Source organism: Antedon mediterranea, chromosome 5, assembly GCF_964355755.1.
Source record: "Antedon mediterranea chromosome 5, ecAntMedi1.1, whole genome shotgun sequence".
NCBI classification, from domain to species: domain Eukaryota; kingdom Metazoa; phylum Echinodermata; class Crinoidea; order Comatulida; family Antedonidae; genus Antedon; species Antedon mediterranea.
In genome coordinates this window covers 5,035,123-5,058,726 of record NC_092674.1, presented here as the reverse complement: position 1 = coordinate 5,058,726, position 23,604 = coordinate 5,035,123, and the positions used below count along the sequence as shown (strand labels likewise).

Below are 23,604 nucleotides of genomic sequence, written 5' to 3'. Positions count from 1 at the left end.
CTAGAGAAGACTGCCTCTTGGATGCGACTGGCATCAGTGGGGGGAACGAAATTGTACTGTACTGTGTTTACCGACCGACATAGTGAGTTATAGAGTAAAAATAACCAGTCTATAACAGATCTATAACAACATTGTAATAAAACAACCAGAATATAAATTGTTATTATAATATTTCAATTTTTATTTACAACATAATAATTGTATATACTGTAATATAATGATATCCTTTTATAATTAAGAAATTGACCTTTGTATCAGAATTCAAATAAGTTCACGAACTTGACCCAGAAAGTCCAGAGGAGAGTTTGTCCAGATGTTTTAATGACCATTTAGTTTATAATAGAATCCCTAAAGAAAATGCTTAATTTTGTGACTGATTCGACAGGGCCAATTCATCATTGTAACCTCCCCAGATAAGATCAATCACTCCCACTTAAACACCCCTGGACCAACTTAGGACCAATCGTTACCCTCACAGATTACGTAGTGACATATGCAAATGAACCGAAGCCAATATACCCCCAAGTTTCAGAAGAGCCCAGACACACCTCACAGCCACTTCTTCAGAAGCAGACCTACACCCTCACACCTCACCGACAGCATCACTCTATCCTCTGTTCCGATCCTGTTTCTATATTGTATTGTATTGTATTGAGTATATAACGTATTATTGAATAAACAATATGTGTTACTACAGTTAAGCGAGTAAGAGTCTTCATTAGTACCTCAACATTAACACTATATTACAATACTGTAGTGATAAATATCAACATAATTATGTGTGCATAATATTTCAATATACAGTATATCAAGACATTTATTTACAGAAGCATCTACATTTCAAAATAAACAGATGACTATAGACCTACTATTATGGATTAAATATTTCCTACATAATACTGCTAACTACAAATCCTTATATGAACCATGACCCAACTACTGTAACCACACTTGATAATTAATTGATAACGTTTTATCATTTCTATCTTCAGTTTTGGGTTGATTTTCATTCATTGGTTAGTTAAGAACAAAAACTTAAATACTAGTGATAGTAATAAGCAAAACAAATTTGTAGTCAATCAGTTAAAAACTATAAGAAATAGCTATATCCCACTATAAACAAAAACATACACACAATGTTCAAACGTAATAAAAGTAACACATTGTTATAATATTATATTATATTATTATAAGTTTATATATAAACAAAAAAAATACATAAAAAATGTTTACATCATTATAAAATTATTACAAATGTAAATAATGTCAAACAAAATTTAATATAATGCGTTCAAGTCTAAAGATTGATTGATTTTTACAAACACATTCTGAAACATAGGACTCATACAAATGCTTTAAATACAATGTAGTTAAATAGCACACTCACTTAATACGATATATAGTAGCCAAACATTCTACAACGAAGTAATGCAATTTCAGCCAAAAAAAGATAGAATAGATAGACATTGTTTTACGGTTCAGTAAAACATTTATATACAAACAAATTAAATACAATCAAAAATGATAAAATCTCTAAACAAGAATTTCAAAATCAAATAGATTCAGTCCAGTTTTGAAAGAGTCAGCTGTCAGCAATTTGCCAGAAAATAAAACATCTAAATACACAGTTTAAAAACAATATATAAAACAGAATAAAAAACATTATTGAACAACATAAATACTATGTTTAATGTTTAAAATGTTTAAAAAAAACATAACCCAAAGTAACTAGTAACTATATTTACTACAATACTCACATCATACTATAATCATACCATGGTATAATCAAACTGTTGTCTGGCCTACAAAAACACCTGGATTGTCTATCATGGGGTCTATTCCAGGCAGTAATACAATAAGAAGTGCTGAAATATACAACTTTGAGATGCCTACTTCTCAATGATATGACACTACATTATTAACATGATTCTTCTATTATTACACTCTCTGACCACAATATTAGCTACATTACCTGGTAGTTTGCAATTAGAAATGCCAAGTTTAACCAGCTTTGGACACTTACTCAAGAAAGTACCTAGTAAAGTACCATCTATGTTACTGATATCATTACTCCAAATATCAAGCTCTTGTAATTCTAACTCATCTCTTGCATGCACTCTCATCATTTCATTCATTACATTACCCGATAGTTTGCAATTATACATGACAAGTTTAACCAGCTTAGGACACTTACTCAAGTAAGTACCTAAAAGCACCATATATGTCACTGATATCATTATTCCCAATACTAAGCTCTTGTAATTCTAAATCATCTCTTACATGCACTCTTATCATTTCATTCATTACATTACCTGATAGTTTGCAATTATACATGAGAAGTTTAACCAGCTTAAGACACTTACTCAAGTAAGTACCTAGTAAAGCACCATCTATGTCACTGATATCATTATTTGCAATATCAAGCTCTTGTAATTCTAACTCATCTCTTGCATGTACTCTCATCATGTAATTCATTACATTACCTGATAGTTTGCAATTATACATGAGAAGTTTAACCAGCTTAGGACACTTACTCAAGTAAGTACCTAGTAAAGCACCATCTATGTCACTGATATCATTATTTGCAATACCAAGCTTTTGTAATTCTAAGTTGTCTCTTGCATGCACTCTCATCATTTCATTCATTACATTACCCGATAGTTTGCAATTATACATGAGGAGTTTAACCAGCTTTGGACACTTACTCAAGAAAGTACCTAGTAAAGTACCATGTATGTCACTGATATCATTATTCCCAATATCAAGCCCTTGTAATTCTAACTTATATTTTGCATGCACTCTCATCATTTCATTCATTACGCTACCTGATAGTTTGCAATTATACATGAGAAGTTTAACCAGCTTAAGACACTTACTCAAGAAAGTGCCTAGTAAAGTACCATCTATGTCACTTATATCATTACTTATCTCTTGCATGCACTCTTATCACGTCATTCATTACATTACCTGATAGTTTGCAATTGGACATGTAAAGTTTAACCAGCTTAGAACACTTACTCAAGAAAGTACCTAGTAAAGCACCATCTATGTCACTGATATCATTATTCCAAATATAAAGCTCTTGTAATTCTAACTCATCTCTTGCATGTGCTCTCATCATTTCAATCATTACATTACCTGATAGTTTGCAATTATACATGCCAAGTTTAACCAGCTTAGGACACTTACTCAAGTAAGTACCTAGTAAAGCACCATCTATGTCACTGATATTATTATTCCCAATACTAAGCTCTTGTAATTCTAACTTATCTCTTGCATGCACTCTCATCATGTCATTCATTACATTACCTGACAGTTTGCAATTTGACATGTAAAGTTTAACCAGCTTAGGACACTTACTCAAGAAAGTACCTAGTAAAGCACCATCTATGTCACTGATATTATTATTTGCAATATCAAGCTCTTGTAATTCTAACTTATCTCTTGCATGTACTCTCATCATTTCATTCATTACATTACCTGATAGTTTGCAATTATACATGAGAAGTTTAACCAGCGTAAGACACTTACTAAAGAAAGTACCGAGTAAAGTACCATCTATGTCACTGATATTATTATTCCCAATACTAAGCTCTTGTAATTCTAACTCATCTCTTGCATGCACTCTCATCATTTCATTCATTACGCTACCTGATAGTTTGCAATTATACATGAGAAGTTTAACCAGCTTAGGACACTTACTCAAGAAAGTACCTAGTAAAGTACCATCTATGTCACTGATATTATTATTCCCAATACTAAGCTCTTGTAATTCTAACTTATCTCTTGCATGCACTCTCATCATTTCATTCATCACATAACCTGACAGTTTGCAATTAGACATGTAAAGTTTAACCAGCTTAGGACACTTATTCAAGAAAGTACCTAGTAAAGTACCATCTATGTCACTTATATCATTATTCCTAATATTAAGCTCTTGTAATTCTACCTCATCTACTGCATGCACTCTCATCATGTCATTCATTACATTACCTGATAGTTTGCAATTAGAAATGTAAAGTTTAACCATCTTAGGACACTTCCTCAAGAAAGTACTAAGTAAAGTACCATCTATGTCACTGATATCATTATTTGCAATATCAAGATCTTGTAATTCTAACTCATCTCTTGCATGCACTCTCATCATTTCATTCATTACATTACCTAATAGTTGACAATCATGCATGCCAAGTTTAATCAGGTTAGGCGATATACTCAAAAACTTACCTAGTAAAACACCATCAATGTCACTAAAGTAATTATCACTAATATTTAGAGCATGTACTGTCAACTCAAATCCTCTATAAGAGCACTCTCTAATCGTTTCATTCATTATATCACCTGTTAGATTGGAATTATGCATGTCAAAGTTAACCACATTAGCAAGGCCTAAAATGTGGGCAAGAACTCGTCCTTTGCAGTTGGCTGACACAGTCGTATAAAAACTGCGGAAAAATTGGTCCTGATATGTTATATTATCTGTAATCCAATGCTTCAATAATTTATCCGCATCACCACCAAGGAAATTAATTGCAAACTGTTTTGCCCTCTCTAAATGCTCACTTTCTCTTATCATCTGCCAGTCATCATCACTCAATTGGGTAAGTAATTCTCGTGTATCCTTTGTGCACTCCACACTTTCTGCTTCACATAATTTGCACAAGTAAAACCCTACCAATGACTCCCCTATTAATTTATGAAGAGGCATGTAAATCACTTCAAAGTTAGATTTTCCAATTGGTGCATCTCTATAAACAAATCCAAGTTTCAAAGCCAAGTCAACAATATCCTTGTTTGCTATTGCGTTAAGGTCTTTTTTCCTTATTGAAAGGTGGTTTACTTTTAAGCTGTTAAACATACTTTTCCCTAACAAAATCATAGAATTTTCATATTCCAATGGAATTTCCTGAAATTGAGAGATGTTTGGGTTCTCTTTTCTAAACTGATTCAAAATATTAATAAATAATACTTTAGCAATGTCAGCATTATTATGAGGAAGACTTCGCATATCTTCCCACAAAATACAAACTGTGAGAAGAAACATGGGATTGTTACACAATGAAAACATTTTGGGGTGTTTACGATTCAAAACTTGTTTGCCAATACCCAATTCCTTTCTAAGGGAATTTCCCAATTCTCGTTTACCAAAATACGCAAAGTGTTTGTCAACATACTTTCCTATGGAATCTTCACTAAATCCAGCAACTCTTACATGTATATCACTCACTTTTATGAATTCATCAAGGTTCTCCGACCTTGATGTAAGTATCACAATGCTCTTCTCTAGGTTTTCTTTTATCAACATTGTAATTAAGCTTGTATTCTTAAACCTTAATTCCTCAAAGCCGTCTAACATCAACACAACTTTATCCACATGATTTACTATGAATCGTTTAATCAAATTTGAATCAGGTGGAAGATTGGTCTTTGAACTGAAATCTTTCATTTTCAGTTGCTTTACCATCAAATCTAAGATTCCCTCATTTGTATCTAACTCCCTTGCATTCAAAAGGAATACGATTTTACCTTCAAGGGCTTTAATGGTCTCCTTGGCATTGTATGCTAAGTACCTTAATAAAGTCGTTTTACCAGTACCCATCTCACTCTCTATAAGAACTTTACATGCTGGTTTGGATTTGATAACATTTAACATACCATCTAACATTATAGGCTCGTTTCTTTTCTTTTCCCAGAATTCCAAATCACTGAAAACATCATTTACATCAACTACATAATCAGGATTACAAATTTCTGGTGTAAATTTGTTGATGTTGTGCCACTGGTGTCTATTAAGTAGATACGTTTCTATTTGTTCTGTAAAAAAGAAATAGTACAAATAACTAGAATAAAAAATCAATTCAAAATTCAATCAATGGTCACCGTATGTATGGCTATGTTGTTTGTCTAATTATAATTACAAAATAGTTTATTGTAATGTAATAATGATAGAACATTAGCCCTAAACATTATAATAAAAAAATGCATTAGCACCACAGAATGTAAAGTATCTTTTTTATAGGAAATGTTTGCAGACCATTAAGCAACAAAGTTACTGTATTCATAATTTTGTCACAAACAAATAGATGACAAATTCTTGGGTGTCTAGAAAACTCAGATATATCTGAGATCTGAGTTTTCTAGATCTGAGTTTTCTAGACACCCTTATTAAAGCTTCAAATGCTAGTTTAACAAACTTACGGTCTTTACTTGAATAAAAGTTTTTTTGAAATTCCTCTTTAAAGTTTTCATAATTTTTTAGAAGTTCACCTATGAAATTAATAAATAATTGCTTCTTATAATTAGTAGTATTATTATGAGAGGGCATGTAAGAAGGGGGAAGATATTGTCTTTAAAATCCTCATTAAAAAATAGAGAAAAAAATCTCAGTGACTATACTACAGTTTGTATCCTGTGTGAGACAGATAAGGTACATATTTGAGACAGTTGAAAGGAAATGATTTTGATAGCATCAGCCCATTTCCAAAATAAGCATACATCATGATTATTGTGTGCTATGATAATGATCAGACACAATAAAATGTTGCAGTACGATAAAATAATTTATGTTTAAACCCACCTTCTTTTGAAAGATGTAGTTCTTCTTTTTGTTTCTCATGGTCTCCTTTAGCTAGCCAAAACCAAATTTAGCATCATATTACAACAATCTTATAAATTGTAATTCTTCTACACTTCTTACACATTTCAATTTATTGACCTGTTTCGTTATTCACAGTATGCATTATGATTTTTGGTGTGCACGTTGTGTAAACATTATATTATTACACAGAGCGAGGTGAGGTTTTTTTTTTTGTTTAAAATTCTTTATTTCTCTGGTTTTAGAACTATTAATATAATTTTTTTTAAATCTTACCTTCAGTTGAAACAAGTAGTATTTCTTCTTTCTGTATTTCATGGCCTCCTAAACCTTTCCAAAAAAGTCAAACACAGCATATTTCTTGGAACTTCCAAAATATTTATTTTTTAAATACTTTTTTTTTCCTATCTTTACTTATTCAAAACTTAGTCACAATAATCTGTCACCCAAAATTTGTCCAAATTAAATGTTTAATCACACTCTAACTCAAATTTGAGAGCATGCAACTGCAGCCATGTATATGGCCTTGTTATCCATCGTCTAACAGTAGTTGAATTTTGTGGTAGGGTCAAAGGTGGTCACAATCCACAAAAACTATTTACAATATTATCATTTCATTTTCTACCGGTCACAGTTTGCTTCACAACTCTGTTGAACTTAACATTCATTGTAAAACTATAACAAAAAAAAGGAAATGTTTATGTTGAACTGAGATTGAGTGGCCTCTAGTTGTATATGTAATTGTTTCCAAAACCTACCTTCAGTTGACAAAAGTAGCTCTTTCTTCTGCATTTCAGGGTCTCCTACACATATCAAAAGAAATCAAATACAGTTAGAATTTTTATAAATATTTTTGTAAATGCTAATGCTACTTTTGAATGTGTTAAACTTACCTTTATTTTTAATCTCTTTAAGTTTTTCTTTAAGCGATTCATAGTGCCTTAGTAAAACTATAAAAGACATAAAATAAAATTGTATCAAGTTTTTTACAAGCTTTTTTTAGCTTCTTTTTGATTATTTCATTATTTATCTTTTATTGTATTTTAACATGCGATACATGTGATGAATACACTTTAATTGTACTTCTGTTTTAATAACACATTTTATAATAAGTGTATTATTGGCATTTGATTGATTTCATATCATGTGTTGTGCATAATTTTGTCCTATTTCATGTCCCCGGTGTAGGCTTGTGAATAATGTACAATTAACACCTAACCCACTTTTTTCTTAAATATCAAAGGCTAGGTTTTCAAGACTTTATATTTGTATATAGTCCAGCTACTATAAAAACATTATTTTTACCATGTTTCAAACATAAATAATAATAACAATAATATCCTGGATTTATAAAGCACCTAGTGTTGTGAAATTGGTTCTAGGACATTTTCCCCGAATATTCCCCCCCCCCCTGTATTTCCCCCCCTGGACACCGGACCATAGCCCCCTACGAAATTTCCCCCAGACATTTTCCCATACATCATTATATTTTATTGTTATTCAAACAAGTTTTATTTACACAACTCAATGACTGAATAGTATTTTTAAAGGGCCCTATATTAAGTACTGTTTCTATAAAACGCTTAATTTAACACTTATTCCCTCAAATTGTTCATGATTTGTCTCAATAATACTATATCTATAATTTTTAACTATCTCTAGTTTGTATATCTATGTTCAACTTGATTTTATATATGATTTTGTCTTTGCTATTGTGTTTATTGTTAGTAATATTACAGCAAGATAATGAATGAAAACATCAACGATACTTCTAATTCGTATAATTTGAACAACCAGTTCAAGCCGTTCATTCTTCATTGCTATTTTAAAGATCACTGTATAGACCAGGTCGTTTATTCCAAAAGTATAAGAAATATTTAATTTAAACAATTAAGTTTGAACCACCTATTAATATTTAAATGACAATAGAATTTTAAAGCTTGTAAATATAGTTATTATTGAGAAAAATCATAAACAATTTGCCAGTAAATGAAGAATTTCATAATGATTTAATTTTCCTGCAAAGACATGGCTACTTAATGAAGCGCTTCGGCTGCTAAAGAGCATCCATAATGATTTTGATGGTGTTGGATCTTCAGCAATTTACTCATCAACCCTTCTCTCGATAGAGTGAATCATTGGACACCTTTTAGGAAGCTTTATTGAGAGAAATATTCCATTAATTATTGTTAAGTTACTTGCATCGTGGTATTGGATACAAAAATTCAGTGTTAAGTGGGGCAATAAACTATCTAAATGATTTTCAGTTTACAATGGTGTGAGGCAATGGGCATATCGTTATATAACGTGTATATGATGATCTTAATGCTGATACTCAGTATCTGTGAATCATATGATACTATGAAGCATGATATATTCAATTCCAAAAAAGTCTTTATGTATGGTCTTTTCACCACAAAAGATTAGAGACAGAACACATAATATTATGTAGCATCCTGGTAGTAGCAATGAGTTTAATTTTGTTGCTGAAACTACAGTAAAGTACCTTGGTCATATTTTATCCTATGATTTAAATGATGCTCATGATATCAGACGTCAGTACAGATATCCACTTGATTGATTGATTGAAATATTTATACTGGGTAACCTCTTCAGTCAAAGACTGGTCTCCCAGATGGTCCAGTTGATGATCAGTAGCTGTGATGTACTAATACACCGGGGTAACCCCCTACTCGTCTCGAAAGATGTACAGTACTAGGTTCTTTAAAGTGCACATGAGCTAGATGTGTACACTGGACCTACAGTTTATAGTCCTTATCCGAGAAGACTCGTTCTACCATCAGAAACATGGAGTGAGTAAGCCTCGAACCTCTGCCGATGTTATGGCTACGTAATTACGGTTCCACTGTCTTAACCGCTCAGCCACTCACTCACCTTGCATACGTGCTAATTTGGGGTGTCACGAAACCTAAGACCACGAAAGCTAAGACCCCCTAAGACCTAAGATCACGAAAGCTAAGACCCAACACCTAAGATTACAAATACTAAGATATACTACAGCTTAAAAACAATACTTGTTTATCCATACATAATTTTAAACACAGTAGGTTTCATTTATTACCATAAATATAATTTAATACTACCGCAAAACATAGATAAACTCACATTATTTTCGCCCGTTGAGTAAATGTATATTTTTTCTTTACAACAAACAAACTTGACGGGTTGTTTGTTGGTATATATTTACTCCATTGTGTTGGTTCAGAGGATGTTTTTCTTACGCACCTGCCTTTCTTGTACTTTGACTCCAAATTTGTTGACTAACTTTATCCTGAACACCACACTTTAAAATTAGGACTTATAAGTACTTTCAGAAGGAGAAACACATAATAACAAATAAATAAATCCTGATGATTTTACAGATGTGTTTCTTTGTATACTGTAATGTAACTCCTCGATGTTTTTGTTTCTATGGAGCGCCAAAAGAGCAACAATAATAGTACAAGTATAAAAACAGAAAGAAAACAAAACAAAAAAACTTATCATGATTTTTAAATGCCAGTATTTATTTCTTCGTACTTGCATGATTATACTATTATCATTACAATTTTAATTTTACATTGTTCCATCCACACTGTAGATGGACTCCACAGAGTTTTCAGCCCTCTATATAATTGTTGCTCTTTTGACGTTCCATAGAAACAAAAACATTGAACATGGGGTAGGCCTACTGTACTGTAGGCTAGTCATTTTGTGTGCGAGAAAAACGTCTGTAAAATCATCAATTTAAAAATGTATTTGTTACTTTTTATGTGATTCTTTTTCATGAAAGTGCCAATTCTAAGGTGTGGTATTCAGAATAAATGTTGGGAGTTAAAATACAAGGCAGGTGCGAAAGATAAATATTTGTAATCTTAGGTGTTGGGTCTTAGCTTTCGTGATCTTAGGTCTTAGGGGGTCTTAGCTTTCGTGGTCTTAGTTTTCGTGACACCCTGCTAATTTGTTATGCCGCAAATTTAACAAATGCTCCAATGAGGTTAATTGTAATCTGTTTAAATCTTATTGTAGCACTATGTATTGTAGTAGTCTATGGTCTAAAATTCACTGAGGTTAATATTAGGAAGTTGCAGGTGTGGTATAATAATGCCTTCAGAAAATGTATGGGTCTTGCACTATAGTGTACTGTAGTGCTAGTCAGATGTTTGTAACAAGTAATGTTCCATCTTTCTATATATATTATATTATATATTATAGAAAAACGTGTTATGGATTCATAAATAGAGTTACAATTAGTAACAATTGTCTCGTACAGGTTGTTGTACAATCTAGTATGTTTGGATCAAGGGTTTATGTCACATGAATGAAGTACTTGAGCATTTGAGCACCTTGGTTTTTCGTGCTGTGCCCATTATTTCATATGATATTTTTATAGTTTGAATGTTTTGCTTACTTTTTATATTTTTATATTTATTATATGCACATGACAACATTTTCAGTAGTATTGCAACTATGTTTAATGATATGGTTATGACAGGAAAGGCGCCCCATGATATCACAGAAGGTATCATAGTTCCATTACATAAACCAGGCAAACAAAAGGGTATCGTAAAGAACCTTAGACCAGTTGTCCTCCTAAATATCATTAGAAAAATTTTGGCCATTTGCCTTATAAATAGAATTGATGATAAGCTTAGGACCATTATACCACCCTCACAGGCAGCATACTGTAAAGGAAGGAGTGTCACTGAACATGTGTTTACTCTCCGAACACTAGCAGAAAAAGCAATCACATCATCAGACTACGAAATAAATGTACTCATGTTAGACATGAGCAGTGCTTTTGATACTGTAGACAGGAAAAAATTAATTGATATAATATCTCACATCCTTGAACCAGAAGAGCTAAATATTATCAAAATCCTCATAGAACAAGTAGATCTTAGAGTAAGGATTGGAAAGGAAATAGGCGACCCAATTAAATCAAACATAGGAGTACCACAGGGAGACTGTCTTAGTCCCATCCTTTTCATTACATATCTAGCACATATCCTACAAAAATATGAACAAGAGCAACGTCAACAAAAACAATATACACCTGAATTTACATTAAACATTCAATATGCAGATGACATATCTTTTGTATCTACCTCACAAGAATATATAAATGAAATAAATACAGACATTCCACGGTATCTACAAGACTATAATCTAAAAGTTAACCCGTCAAAAACCGAAGATTTTAAAATAAAAAGGAAAGGAAATGAAGACTGGCGAAACTGCAAATTCCTTGGAAGTAAATTGGGAACCAGAGAGGATGTTAATAACAGAAAACGTCTCGCATTAGCAGCTTTCAGCAAGATAAATAAAATACTCCAAAATAGAAAATTAACAATAAACCTGAAAATGAGAGTCTTCAACGTATACATTACAAGCATCTTTCTGTATAATTGTGAAATGTGGACAATGACAGCATCACTAAAAAGCGAAATTGATGTCTTTCAAAGAAAATTCCTAAAGAGAATAATAGGTATAAGGTGGCCGGAGAAAATAAAAAATGAAGATTTGTACAAAAGAACAGGAGAAATTGAGTGGAGTAAGAACGTAAAGAAAAGAAGGCTGACATGGTATGGTCACCTGCTCCGTTTAAATGAAAACACACCAGCTAAGATCGCACTCGGAGAGGCTCAGAGAAAGACCAAAAAACCAAAAGGAAGACCAAAAACAACATGGATGGCAAACATAAAAGAGGAAACAGAACTTTTCACACGCGGACCTATACACATGCTTGCTCAAAAACGTACTGAGTGGCGAACACAAGTGAGACGCGCAATGTCTAACGACGATTAGCGTTTTAGGAGATATGTATTGTATATGGAGAAATCAGAAATAAAGTTTAATAAATAAATAAACACAGTATTACCCTAAGAAACAATTTTAAATGTGTTTGAATATTGATAAACTATAATGATGTGGAGTTAGGGTTCGACATGTCTTCGGAAGCAACGTCTTCGAAACCATTGGGATACTTGGAAATGTCACTCAAACAAAGTTCAAAATGATCATGTATAAAATGATGGATAGGACTTACAAAAAGAGATGTCAACACTGTTCTGATTTGTCGGTTAAAATGCTTACGTATGTTTTATTAATTCATATACAAAGTAAAACCCCACTGGATCGGTGAGCTGGATGGCTCAATGAACTTGTATTGCGGTTATGGCCCAGGGGGTTTGCAGGATGCTTCTCTACTTGACAGTTTTTTAACTATTTTCTTTAGTTTGAGAGAGATTATTTAGAGGGTTAGGTTTTTAATATTTAGGACAAGTTTTATAATTTATGTTTTTCTTCAAGATAAGTTCATAGGTGATAAAACTAAGCTGTCAGACAAACAGATATGCACTATTAGTATTAAACAACATCCAACATCAACATCAGTAAGTAAGAGGATGCATTCCACATATTATATATGGGTAATGTATCCTCTCACCACCAGAATCCTTCATCAACAACAGTCATCCTCCAAGCACAGGAACATAACACAAAAGTATGTGCAACATCAAAACAGTTCATATACTGTACCAGTACATTGAAATCTCTTCACTATGCCTTCAACAAACTCTGCATGTAGCCAAAGTAAGTCTACCTGGTCATTTTGCTAACACCTTCCATCTTTTATTAATTAACACAACAGCTATAAATGTACAGGGTAGCCCCTTTCATCTGGCCATAAACATGGCATCTATCTCTAGTTCAGAATTAAATGCGAGAGCAAGCAAGTAAATGTGTACCAAAAAAAATGCACACAACAAATCAATCAACCAAATATCAAGGTTACTTAAGTGCGTTAAAATAATTAGTGTATTATGTATTATAACTCACCTTCTGTTTCAGAAAGTTCTTCTTCTTGATTTTGCTTACGATTTTCATAAAGTCCTAATAAAAAAAAAATGTATTATTTACAAATTGTACGATTTCTTATTTACTGTACATTAGTAGCTAGATCTACCTTTGTATGCACTTTCAGGTCCAGAGAATTTGACTTAGAATTTGTTTAGGGTGGTCAAACAATCATTTTTGGCTTGGTTACACATTTTGAAAATGTGGCAAAAGGTCAGGGTGAAAGGTTATAAGACCAAACACCAATAAGTCCTTAAATCTCGACAACCACTGGTCACAGCGAGGTAAATTGGGTCTCAAATTCATCAGAAGATGTACACTCATATTCAGTCTAATAGGACAATTTAGTAAAAAATTACCGGAAATGACAATTCTGACCTTTAAGGTAAACTTATCACCAATTGCAATAGTAATGAACCATTTTTTATGCCAAATATAGTTCGTTAGTTGTTTTAATAATAATTCGTTTCTAAATGATGATGACTCACGTTGAGTTTCAGCAAGTTTTTCTTTAAGTTCTCGTTTACGACCTGCATAGAAGCTTATTGAACCTGTTAAAACAAATTACATTGAACTTTCAATAATGGTTGTCAAACAATTGTTTTCAGCGGTGATTGTTATTGTGATAGTTATGTCTAGTTACATTCTCATAAAAAGACCATATACATGGCTGCAGTCGCGTGCGCAAATTTGAATTAGTATACCGAACGATCGACCGACATACTGTAGTGAGCTGTAGATTCGGGTTTGCACACAACTAAAAATATTGTGGAATGCCCCCTTAAAATAACATAATGACAGCAATTGATTTATTTAATATCCTTTCAGATATATAATATTTATGAAATTAAAACAATTTAAAATGAGTTTTAATAACTAAATAGATGCAAGTATCTGTACAGTACAGTAATTATTATACGTGAATTTCTGTTAAAAACTCGGGTGCCGGCCAGCATAGTGCTCTAACTGTGCGCGTTCCTCTGCGTATTCGTCCCACGTTGCTTTATTGAAAACACAAACAATGTATTACCATACAATGGAATAACACGTAAATGTAAAAAGGAATTAGGAATTACTACTAATAACAAGGCCAACAGCCATTAAGTCGCGTGCTACAATGCATAGTGATACCGGACCGACAGACAGACCGACAGACAGACCGACCGACCGACATAGTGAACTATACTGACCGAAATTACTGAACATGTTTAAAAATGTTGAAATGTTTAAAAACATTTATATTTTTTTAATTTACACGTGCGTAGCCTGTCACTTTTGACGTGCTCGTATAACGTAATTTCGAGTTGAAAAGTAAGTCAAGAAAACAGAAATCGGGCAAAAATAGTGCGAAATAACATTTAACGCGCAGTGCGCGCGCAAAAATATGCGCACTCATGGCAATTTTGTAAACGCTTAAAATTGCCTGAAACGTACTCTTATTTCATCGAAAATAAATTTTTAAAATTTTAAGCGCGCGTACGCATGCGTTACATGCGCTACGCACGTAATTGTATTGCCATATGATGATTTATGCCCTGAAATTTATGAGTACCAAATTTTATTTATTTTTTTGTGATTCATGGTTGTGAAGATATGATTACAAACGTGATTTCGTTAAATCGTGCGTAGACCGCGTAATTTTTTATTGCGCACGGTGAAAACATAACCACATTGATTCCTGGCCATAAGGAATATACTGTGAAAAATTGACCTAGCTAGATTAAACTGATATCAAGATAAGGTCAGAAAGCGATAAAACGCATAGCGATACCGGACCGACAGACCGACATAGTGAACTATAGAGTCGCTTCCACGCGACTAAAAACAACCACGCCATGGGTCAGAGACCGAAATAGAAATGTAATAAGATGTAATGCTACTATGAGGAACTTTATGAACTATATCTACTCCATCTATTTTATATATCATTCCATGAAAATGAGATATAAATGTTCGGCCATACCGTACGTAAATTATTAATGCAATACTGTATAGAGATTCCACAGTATGTAAATGAGATATAAAGATTCGGAATACCGTAGGGTACATAATTATTAATATAATAATGTATAAGATTCCATAGTATGTAAATGAGATATAAAGATTCGGCAATACCGTACATAATTATTAATGTAAAACTGTATAATATTCGATAGTATTTAAATAATAATACTATTATATTAAATAGTTATAACGTATATTTATAATGTAATGCAATAAGATTTGATTCGATAGTATGTAAATAATAATAAAATATAAGATTCGATTGCATATAGTAAAATACAAATTAAATATACATTGATTTATCGGCAGGAAAACGTAATTATTATAGAAATATAAAGATTCGATAGTAGATGATTTTGGATTATATTTATTGGTTTAACCATACTCCTTTACCTGTAACTCAACCACGCCATAGCCCATGGCGTTTACAACGACAGTAAAAAATACTCCGAGACTATATAACTATCATTATTTTCATGTAAATTGACATATTGGTATTTTTACCTACCTTCAACAGATGTTATTTCTTGTTCAAAATCAGTCGTGTCGGAGTATGTTTGTGCAGCTAATAAAAATCACATAAAACTGTTTAATTATGACTTTTACATTAAACACTAGGGTGTGCTTGTAAATTTTAAATTGTTTATAAAATAACTTATATATACACTTTTTCAGTCATATTTAAGTGGCCTGCTATAAATACTGACATACATAACAGGCATATTGATTTTTTCATTTTTCTTCTGTGATGTATCCACTTTTGGTGCGATAATCAATTGTGAAAGGAAAACAAATATCATCTAGAACAAACAATATCGAGGACAGAACAGGTAGAATTGTCGAAGAAAATAAGAAAAATGCTAAATACACACAAATGGTCAGGAGAAAAGACAGCCAACTTGATTATATTTATCCTCTTTCTTTGAAGAGCAATGATATTTAATTCTCTTATGAAAGACCGCTTCTAGTGCCAAGATTCCAAAATGGCCACCAATTTAATATAAAATGTGCATAATAAATAAATAAGATAGATGCACGAACTTGCATGTACTTCAGACATAATGCCCTATTGGCACTTCAGTTTACAGAGTATGCCCTGGCAGCTTATTGTCTCTAATAGTGACATGGTATAGACCTACAGTATACACATTTATTGTCGATTATATTGAGTTCTGTTTCAAAATTACAGGCCTACACAAAATAGTTAAAAAGTTTCTATAACGGTAAGTGTACTTTAGAAAAGGAATTAATTTATAGATATAATAAATATGATGTTAATTTTTAGTTAGTCATTTGCGAAAATGGCTGTCAAATTTATTTAAAAGTGCAACAAAAAAAGTGAGATTAATAAAGCTAGATGAATGATCTCGGTCAGAGAATCCATTATATTTATACATTCAGATACATTTTAATAATTTTCTGAAATGGCCTCATTTTTTTTCTAAAATGTGCATAAAATCGGATCTAATTAATACATCAATGTGATTTTGGTTTCTAATCATGTATTTCAGACAAAGTATTTGATTTACAATAAAACACAATGTTGGCATTCATGTGGAATACACTTAATATTTATGAATTGATTTAATGAGAATTAACTATGATATGGGATCTTAATTAATTATTTGTCATCAGACGGATGATGATAATAATATTAATTTAATAGATGGTCGGAAATGGCACTCTCACGTTATATAAATGTATTAACAATTGATGTGTTAAAAATGAAAACTGAGGTACTTAGCGTATAAAAAGGTGACATTTCCTCCAAAGGCCTATTTTGAGTAAAAGCATCACCACATAGCACATTGCGCAAGTCAGCGTTTGCACATGGAAGAAAAGAGTGCTTGCCCAGGGCTATCAAGACTTGTTGCGAAGGGAATTTTGTTTTGATTACGTTGAGTGGGCGTACGTCTAGGGGAAGTCCGAAAAAAGCGCACTTTCGGTGGAAAATCAAATTCAATGCTTATTATAGCTTACAGAAGCCCGTTTGGGCCACAAGTTAAAAATATTTTAAAAGCTGTTATCTGGCGTCCGCCACTTAATTATCTGGCTCAATATTTATTACATTAAAATTTGTTGAGGAAAATAAATATATCAATAAATAGATATTGATACAGTTGAGTATGTAATGGTTGCTATATTGTAAATTACAGTACATGTTACCATAGTTATTATAGTGTACTCTATTTATTAAGTCCAGGGCCGTCGATACTGATTTTGTTAAATGACACCCCTAGATGGCCGGAAATGGTACCCTCGCACGTAAAATTCATAAATAACACCTCTAGCTCGCCGTAAATGACACTCTATATTGGGCTACCGGAACAACAATACCATCGTATCCCACCTAGTATTTTCCGCCAGTAAAACATGCAAGTAATATGGTTTTGTGCGTTCAATGCAAACGTCAGAGGAAGTCCCCGACAAAGGTACTTCCGGTAAGCTAATAAATTCTGGCAATTATAATCAATACAATTAATTATTATCAATTAATAAAAAAAGTTAGACAAAAATATGAAGCTGCTGCTATAAATATATTGAGAAAAAATTGTATTATTTTGATAAATAAGTCAGTTAGACCACAATTTCCAAAATTCATTTTCATTTATCCAGTATAAACTGTACAACAGTGTTAAACTACACTTCAGAAAAGAAAATATGATAGAAATTTGCAGAAAGAGGCAATTAAACAGAGTCGAGTTGGTGAACATCAGTCCAAAATACGCGAATTGTCCAAAATACGTCAAATTGAGGGCACTATTCATTTTAAAAAATACGCGATTTGTCAAAAATACATCAATTTGGGAGCGCTAGTAATTTTCCAAAATACGTCAACTTGAGGACAGCAAACTTTTTCCAAAATACAAGAGGATTTCCAAAGTATCATTAATATATTGAGAGTGTAAGTTAAAATTACAGTTTAATGTATTAAAAAAAGTTTCTTCGAGTAAAACAAACAAATACATTTTAGTTAAATTAAATTACATTCCAAATTATTGGAAGGCAGAATTTTTTTTCTTATGGTCTAATACAAGTTACCTAATTTGAAATCTACCATAATAGTTATTTCATATAACTGTAAGACTATGGTATTGTAATTAAAATAATATCAATAATTGGTTAGAAGAAGTAAAGTAATTATTTTTTTACACGAAAATGTCGGAAAAATACCCATAGTTACAGTTTAAAATTGTTTGGTTGAGTGAGAGAGATCTAAATGTAACAGTATATGATCCTCAAACTATAATATCATCTTAAATCTTGATGAAAAGTAATAATAATAATTAACAAGGCCAACAGCCATTAAGTCGCGTGCTACAATGCATAGTGATACCGGACCGACAGACCGACCGACCGACATAGTGAACTATAGAGTCGCTTCCACGCGACTAAAAAACCATTATTGTTAACTTTCTTATTGTAGAAAATTAATAGAACTACAATATGTGGATAATGTTCGTACTTTAGAAAATTAATAGTGGCCTCAAGTTCAAGTATTTTGAAACAAGTGCCCCAAAAATTATTTTGGAGAAATTGCGTATTTAGGAAATTGAATAGCGCCCTCAAGTTGACGTATTTTGGAAAGACTCGCATATTTTGAATTAGTATAGCGCCTTCAAGTTGGCGTATTTTGGAAAAATTCTGCGTAGTTTGGATTGATAGCGGATAATAGTTGGATAATAATTAATAGAGTCCTCAAGTTGACGTATTTTGGACAAATTGTGTATTTTGGATAATGAATAGCACCCTCAATTTGACGTATTTGGACAATTCGCGTATGGAAAATGAATAGCGCCCTAAAGTTGACGTATTTTGGAAAGACTCACGTATTTTGGATTAGTATAGCGCCCTCAAGTTGACGTATTTTGGAAAAAATTCTGCGTATTTTGGACTGAATTAAACACTGTTATTTCAAAGTTCGGAACGACCGTAAATACAACAAAAAATTGGGCCCAATATTACGGATATGAAATGAAGAAAAGTCTATAAGACTATAGAGATACCGTACTTAAATGATGGGGAATTCCCGGCAAAACACAATGATGATGGACAAATCAATGACCAATATGATGGGGTTTACCACAAATACAGTGTGTAGTGGCATTTCGTACCTTTTCATGAGGCACACAAGCAATCCAAACAGTTATTCTGAGCATGTTTAGAAACATATCCAATATCCACACAAAAAATTAAGCTGACCGCCGGTAAATTGTGCCCGGTATTGTTGACTGCTGGTTGATTTGACGCTGCAGTTTGTCAATTTAAGCCTGTTTTCCTGTCGACGTTAGTCGACGCTATCGCAATCGCAATAATCGGCGATCATCTACATAAACATTGAAATGTTAACGATTTACAGGAAAAGGTACTCGCTATTGTCATCATTTCAACTTGATCCTCGTTGAACTGTTAACGATCAACGACGATAGCGTCGAATAACGTCGACAAGAAAACAGGCTTTACATAGGCTCTTCAAACCCTGGACTTCTATAACGTTAATAGTTTTTATACAGTATTATGATGAAATAGGATCTAAATTAAATTTAGTGGCAACTGGGGAAAGACCCCTGCATCCGCCCTGATATTAATATTAACTAGGCCTATACCGTTGGATCTGCCTCTGTAGAGTTTGCATTCATGACATCGAAGGAACAAATGAGGTAGTTCTCAAGTCCTATTTTCAAAGGTAATTAAAGAACTTACCACTTTTTGATCCAACACTTTGGTCCATAACAGAGAGGGTGAACCTTCCACTTTCAGAGGAAGCTAGATTTGGAGATATGAACAATAGTATAGTATTCCTATCAATTTTAAGTTAATGAGGTTAGAGTCACTCTCCTAAACACAGCAACTCATATATTTGAACCTTTTCATTTTAATAATATAATTTTATGTATTCAAAAGTATTTATGTTTTTCAATTATACATGGCTGTGAAATCATCTTTGAAAATCAATAAATATTTAGTCATATACAAAAAATCAAACTTTCACTAGACATTTATCAAATTTTACTTAGTTTTTTTGTTTTGCTACAGATGTACACATGAATAAAGAACATGCACATAATGACTAATGGATTATCAAGTGTATCAATTGGATCTCAATTTCCTCCAGGATTACATACACATGAAGTTTTATCAGCATACAAGAACTCACCACTTTTCGATCCAACACTTTTCAGATCTGTAACAAAAATAGCTGCATCTTCTAGAAATAAAAAAAAAAACAAAATAAAAAAAAAACAAAGAATGTTTAAGCTGGTTTTTTACTCAGGTAAGTCTTACATTTTGCTTGTATTCTTTCTTTTTTCTTTTTTGTTATATTTGATGCTTATCCCCAGTTTTATTTAACTGTAACCATTGCTCTTTGTGACTCTTATTTACTGGTGACCATGCCATAAATTTCATTTATTTTGGTCTCCATTTGCACATTATACTTTTTCTCTGTTTAATAGGTAACAAAATAATCATAACATTAAATCTGTTTAAGTTTGAATATAAATAAATTAATACAATTTAAAATTGGAAAAACCATGGTTGACTTAATACAGAGGAGATAAAATAAAATAAAGCAATAAACAGAAACCATTAAATGAAAAAAGTAATGCATTTACCAAACAATTTAAGTAAATAGTTTTTGTTCTTTTCCAGGGACACAATAAATGATAATTATTTGTATGTGCTGGCATTTGACAACCTGTGAACATCAATAACTTTAACTCAAACTGCTGTATCACTAAACTGTTTAGATTATCATTAATATTTGAGATTATGAATAAAATAACTCACCATTTATTGATCCAACACTCTCTGGATCCTTATCAGTGGTTAGTGTGTCGTGTCCAATATCAGAAAAAGCTACATCTGCTGGGTAAACAAAATTAACATATGAAAAATAATTCAGACTGTTTGGTAATGTTTTGGTTGGTTTGGTAATTTGTTAGACTTAACAACAGCACTGGTACATATTTATTTTTGTCCCCGGGCCATTTATTATTTTTCAGTTCACATAAAATCAGAAGACTGACAATTTCTTAGTACCAGTTTATCAGATTAATGTATACGTTTTATAAACAATATTTTAGACCTAATAATACATTTGCTTGCATAAAATATAAAAAAAATAACATAAAAATATTTATGCAACGTAATCGTTACATAAAATCTATAACAAGCTATAGTCCTCACTCTTTTTAAAAATTAAACTTGTACAAAATATAATTTAAAAGCTTCAGTGGTTAATTTAGACAATTTTAGGTCAAATTTTAAATAAATTTTGTAAAAAGGGAAGAGATTACTAGACAAATAATTATTGATGTGTATCATAAATAGTACAAAGTAAAGTATATTAAAATAGAAAAAAGAATAAATAAATTATTTTTTTATAAGAATTAATTTATAATTAATTAATAACAATATATTGTAACTGGACATAAAATTAATGAATGCCCGAAAAAGATGGACAGTATAATATGTCACAAATGCAATATGTCAGGCCACTTTGCTAAAAACTGTAAAGGTGATAAATATGTAGGCCTACCACACAAATTTGTTATAAACTCGACAAATACATTACCAAAGCTTGCAACAAATATCACTAAGTGGATTGACAATGAGGAAGAATACCCGCACGAAGTAAAATAAATAGAAGTAGGAATGGGAGAGGAAGTGCAAGTGGATATAGAAGAGGAAACATTAATAAATGTAGAAGAGGAAGAGAAAGTAGACATAGAAGAGGAAGATGAAGAAGAGGAAGAAAAGATATTAGACATCATTGAAGAAGAGAATAAACAAGATGAAGCAACAAGCAACGTCATAGTAGTTCTAGAAGAACTGCTTAACAAACCAGTTATGCCAACAAATAAGCCCGAATCTATAGAATTAGATGAAAAGGTACAGCAAATAATGAAGGAAGCCATAGACAGAGTGAAAACGATAAATCAGAAAGATAATGAAAAAATGCAACAACAAGACCAAAAGAATTTTTTTTTTTTTTTTTTTTTATTTCATACTCATCCAACAGCGAGTAACCCGCCAATTACAGGATGGATAAACTATTTAAAATTTCACAAGACAAACAAATACACAAGATGCTCTACATAAACAAAGACTTATTATTAAGTCTTTGGGAGTGGAGTTGTAAATTGTCATGAGAAAAAACGCTGACATATGACAGGACTTGAACCCAGGACCCTTAGATTGGTAGCCAAGCATCATAACCACCAAGCCACAGCTCCACTCAATGAATGAAAAGAAGAAGCAAAGAAAACGAGATAAAAAAAAAGCAAGCAATGTTGAGCAGACAAATAAAGCTGGTGAGAGAGCAAGTAGTATAAACATGGGTATGAGACCAATTACAGATTTCGCAACTACTAGCACAACGGATGCCTCTAATACCAAAGCAATAGTTGCTAGAGACCAGTTTGCATCTAGCAAAAGGAAAAAGCTTACTGAAAGTGGAGAGAAAAATGTTGAAAAGAAAGATAGAAAATCTGATTCAGTAAGTTAAAATACGTTGTTCTCGCTTCAACTGTAAATTTGATATAATTATTGAATTAGAAAAAACAAAAACAAAAAAAAAACGAACAAAAAATAATTATGAAAAACAAAACAAAAAATGACTCCCTACATCTAATATCGCTAAATGTTAGAGGGATTAGAGAAAATTATAAGAAGAAGAAAATATTTAAATGGCTGGAAGATCAACACATTGAAGTTGCATTCCTCCAAGAAACACACTTTGATCAGAAATCTATAAGATGTAACAACTTGTTGTGGAATGGGGCCATGTTTCATAGTTTTGGTACAACTAATAGTAGAGGTGTATCAATATTTTTTAAGCCAGGATTTGATCAAAGTGATATTGAATGTAAATATACAGAAGAAGAAGGTAGAATGCTTATTCTTAAAGTAAGATATAATGAGAAGGTGTTTAATTTTATTAATGTATATGCACCTAATAATTACAAAGAAAGGGCAAACTTCTTCAAAAAATTAGAAAAAAAGATTGAATTGATGTGTTTTAAAAAAGAAGAATATACAATAATTGGAGGTGATATGAATTGCATTTTAGAAAGAAAATTAGATCAAAAAAAATTGTGTAAATCAATACGACAAGTCACCATCTGTGTTAAAGAATTGCATGA

General features: G+C 32.1%; 1 long non-coding RNA gene across 1 annotated transcript; it reads right to left on the bottom strand.

Annotated features, from left to right (window-relative positions):
• Positions 1-165: 165 nt before the first annotated feature.
• Positions 166-6,236, bottom strand: LOC140049503 (uncharacterized). The gene is made up of 3 exons (XR_011845280.1): positions 6,199-6,236; positions 5,656-5,814; positions 166-1,878 (listed from the first exon to the last, which is right to left on the bottom strand). It is a non-coding gene; the product is annotated as an uncharacterized lncRNA (long non-coding RNA).
• Positions 6,237-23,604: the final 17,368 nt, after the last annotated feature.